Source organism: Anastrepha obliqua, unplaced genomic scaffold (assembly GCF_027943255.1).
Source record: "Anastrepha obliqua isolate idAnaObli1 unplaced genomic scaffold, idAnaObli1_1.0 ptg000187l, whole genome shotgun sequence".
Taxonomy (NCBI): domain Eukaryota; kingdom Metazoa; phylum Arthropoda; class Insecta; order Diptera; family Tephritidae; genus Anastrepha; species Anastrepha obliqua.
This window is the reverse complement of record NW_026562263.1, coordinates 22,501-25,000: the sequence shown is the minus strand read 5'-3', so window position 1 is coordinate 25,000 and position 2,500 is coordinate 22,501. Positions and strand designations below refer to the sequence as shown.

Sequence of the window (2,500 nt, the reverse complement as noted above, 5' to 3'; positions counted from 1 at the left end):
TGAAAGAAAATCAATTTATATATTATTAATATTATTTAATTTTACTCTTTCAATTAATATATGCAAAAAAAAATTGACATTTGTTATAAATAAAAATAAATAAAAAAATACTCTAAGCGGTGGATCACTTGGCTCATGGGTCGATGAAGAACGCAGCAAACTGTGCGTCATCGTGTGAACTGCAGGACACATGAACATCGACATTTTGAACGCATATCGCAGTCCATGCTGTTATGTACATTAAATTCAATTTTAAAGTACTGCTTGGACTACATATGGTTGAGGGTTGTAAGACTATGCTAAATAAGTTGCTTATTCTTTTATAAAAATAATTGAATTTAAGCAAATGTGTATATTATTGGATTTTAAATAATTCATAATATTAATAGCAAAAAAAATAAAGATATATAATGAATTTTATTTATTATATATTCTTTAAAAAAAAAATCCTCTCAAATAAAATGAAATGATGAAAATATTGAATCTAAGTATTCTTTACAAAAAATTTTCATATTATTTATATATATATATAAAATAATAATTTATATATGTAATTAAAAGGAGGAATGTCTAGCATAAAAATTAAATTTTTTATTCTAGGATTGCCTCATTTTACATTATTATTATTTTTATATATTTACAATATATAAAAGGAGAAAAGAAAAATAGAGATGAAAAGATGATATAATTTTTTTATTAAATTGTGAGAAGATAAAAAAAGAATATTAAAACAACCTCAACTCATATGGGATTACCCCCTGAATTTAAGCATATTAATGAGGGGAGGAAAAGAAACTAACAAGGATTTTCTTAGTAGCGGCGAGCGAAAAGAAAATAGTTCAGCACTAAGTCACTTTGTCTATATGTCAAATGTGAGATGCAGTGTATGGAATATCTTAATATCTAGTATGAGAAATTAACGATTTAAGTCCTTCTTAAATGAGGCCATTTACCCATAGAGGGTGCCAGGCCCGTATAACGTTAATGATTACTAGAAAGATATTTCCAAAGAGTCGTGTTGCTTGATAGTGCAGCACTAAGTGGGTGGTAAACTCCATCTAAAACTAAATATAACCATGAGACCGATAGTAAACAAGTACCGTGAGGGAAAGTTGAAAAGAACTCTGAATAGAGAGTTAAATAGTACGTGAAACTGCTTAGAGGTTAAGCCCGATGAACCTGAATATCCATTATGAAAAATTCATCATTAAATAATTAAAAAAATAATGTGCATTTTTTTCATATAAGGACATTGTAATCTATTAACATAATAAAGTATTTATCAAAAGATCATTGGTGATATTAAGTTTATTTAAATTAATTTGCTTTTTAAGCATATTAACATAAAATAAATACTAATGATTTGATAAAGTGTTGATAGATTTTATTATATATAATGCTAAAATTCATTTTTTGAATTTTACAAAAAATTTAATATCTATGATATTAATATTTATTTGTATGCATTTATATGATTAACAATGCGAAAGATTCAGGATACCTTCGGGACCCGTCTTGAAACACGGACCAAGGAGTCTAACATATGTGCAAGTCATTGAGTTATATTAAACTTAATGGCATAATTAACTTAACTTAAATATAATGGGATTAATTTTTAGTCTATTTTTTAATAAATAGTCAATTAATTCAATCCCGGGGCGTTCCATATAGTTATGTATAATGATAATTTATTATTATTTATACCTCTAACTGGAGCGTACCTTGAGCATATATGCTGTGACCCGAAAGATGGTGAACTATACTTGATCAGGTTGAAGTCAGGGGAAACCCTGATGGAAGACCGAAACAGTTCTGACGTGCAAATCGATTGTCAGAATTGAGTATAGGGGCGAAAGACCAATCGAACCATCTAGTAGCTGGTTCCCTCCGAAGTTTCCCTCAGGATAGCTGGTGCATTTAAAAATTATATAAAATAATCTTATCTGGTAAAGCGAATGATTAGAGGCCTTAGGGTCGAAACGATTTTAACCTATTCTCAAACTTTAAATGGGTAAGAACCTCACCTTTCTTGATATGAAGGTTGAGGTTATGATATAATGTGCCCAGTGGGCCACTTTTGGTAAGCAGAACTGGCGCTGTGGGATGAACCAAACGTAATGTTACGGTGCCTAAATTAACAACTCATGCAGATACCATGAAAGGCGTTGGTTGCTTAAAACAGCAGGACGGTGGACATGGAAGTCGTAATCCGCTAAGGAGTGTGTAACAACTCACCTGCCGAAGCAACTAGCCCTTAAAATGGATGGCGCTTAAGTTGTATACCTATACATTACCGCTAAAGTAGATGATTTATAAAACAATTTCGATTGATTTATAAATTTTGAAACTTTAGTGAGTAGGAGGGTACAATAGTGTGCTTAGAAGTGTTTGGCGTAAGCCTGCATGGAGCCGCTATTGGTACAGATCTTGGTGGTAGTAGCAAATAATCGAATGAGACCTTGGAGGACTGAAGTGGAGAAGGGTTTCGTGTGAACAGTGG

At 31.1% G+C, this 2,500-nt stretch overlaps 1 non-coding gene and 1 pseudogene across 1 annotated transcript in view; both read left to right on the top strand.

The window, feature by feature from the left end:
* Window positions 1-108: 108 nt before the first annotated feature.
* On the top strand, window positions 109-289 carry LOC129252381 (5.8S ribosomal RNA; annotated as a pseudogene).
* Window positions 290-731: 442 nt separating this feature from the next.
* LOC129252379 (large subunit ribosomal RNA) overlaps window positions 732-2,500 on the top strand; it is a 3,987-nt gene continuing 2,218 nt past the window's right edge. The window contains exon 1 of the ribosomal RNA XR_008583411.1: window positions 732-2,500. This exon is cut by the window's right edge and continues 2,218 nt beyond it. This is a non-coding gene — a ribosomal RNA (large subunit ribosomal RNA).